Here is a 1,655-nt window from a genome sequence, read left to right on the forward strand (position 1 = left end):
CCTCCCACCCATCTTGAGGTCCAGCCATGGCCTTCAGGCCCTTTACCCTAATAAACCTCTTTCTTAAAGGACTGATACACCAGGCTATCCCCCTGGATGTATAACTGTCACTTTCTTATTCTTGCTACCATTGCTATCTCCTTGCAGTGCCAAGCCATTGTGGACACTTGAGGGATGCTCACCGGTCACTGTTCTCTTACAGACATGCGGGCCTGCCAACAACTGGAAACACTGCCCTGTACTGAGTTCAGTGCATTTAACTGCCAAATGGAAGGAGCAGTCTACTGAAAATATAAAATGCTATTGGATACGGCTTTCATGGAACACTCTAGAACAATGCTGAAACGATGGAATAAGACCTCATAGCTCTAAGTGAAGTCATACTGTTCTGCTATCATGTGAGCGAGGTGAACACTGAATTATGGGTGACCATTCCTGAGACTGTGCAGATGGGCTGAAAGCCTGCCCAAACACCTTCCCTCCCACCCTTTCTCTGCTCCCCACGTTGTGCGTATGTTGGGATGTGATACTTTGCACGGTGGCGTAGGATGAACACACAGCATTATGTACACTGACAGAAACCCAATGTCTGTGGCTGGGACTTCAAGGGGAAAGATGAAATAAACATCTGTTGAGTCTGCCACAGGGCCAGGTGGAACTTGGGGTGCAGTTACCTAGAGCATGAACCTTGTCGTATGTGGTGAAGGGAGTGTAGGTGACTGAGTGGTGGAATCAGGCTTCATCCATTTGTCAAGAGGAAAAGGAGAGAAGGCATAGCCAAGAGGGACTGGAGATTCTGCTCTACTGCTGGAAGTGTTGCAGCTCTGAAGGGAAAGGCTTCCCCTCCAGAGGCATTACGGCTCTGTTCCATCCGCTGCAGAGGAAGGCGAGTGTAACAGTTCTGTTCAGGTAGTGAAAAAGAGGTATCCTGGCAGTCCGGAGCCAAGGAATACCACAAAGTCACACCCACACCACACAACAAACCTCACAAAAGGGATTTACTAGGAGGGAAAACCCAGAAGGGTGACTGCCTCTGCTCCAATGAGAAGCAGCAGGGAACAAGCAGCAGGGCTTGTATAGATAGGAGTTCTTGGGGTGGCCTAGGATTGGAGGGATTGTGTGGCCTGACTTTGAAGCTCAGGAAATGGTAGGTTTTCCTGTTCAGGGATTGGTGGGTTTTCCTGTTCAGGGATTGGTGGGCTACAAGAGCCATCAAGAACTACTGCCATTTTGACTCCAGGGCAGACATGTCTAAGTCAGTCTTCTCCAGCTGCCTCCGATGGGGCTCCTGGACAAAATGTGCAGCTGAGTTACACTCATCGCAAATGCTAAGACTGCCTCTGACCCTCCCCAGCGGCACATGCCCACAGCACATAGAAGCTGCTGACCATAGTTACTAAATGAAGACCCCTAAAGTCATTTCACTGTGCAGTGTTGGCAGTTGAGGATCATTCTGAGTAGTCTCTGAAATCATGTTATGTCAGTTGATCGGCCATCTTATCTTTCAAGATATGATCAAACTGCCAGGAGCTTCCGTTATTCTTGTCAGTGATTCTGTGGTGACTCCAGAAGGCTCCCTGTGCTGGCATGCTGGCATTTTTTACACACACACACACACACACACACACACACACACACACACACACACACACACA

Source organism: Mus pahari, chromosome 8 (genome assembly GCF_900095145.1).
Source record: "Mus pahari chromosome 8, PAHARI_EIJ_v1.1, whole genome shotgun sequence".
Lineage (NCBI taxonomy): Eukaryota > Metazoa > Chordata > Mammalia > Rodentia > Muridae > Mus > Mus pahari.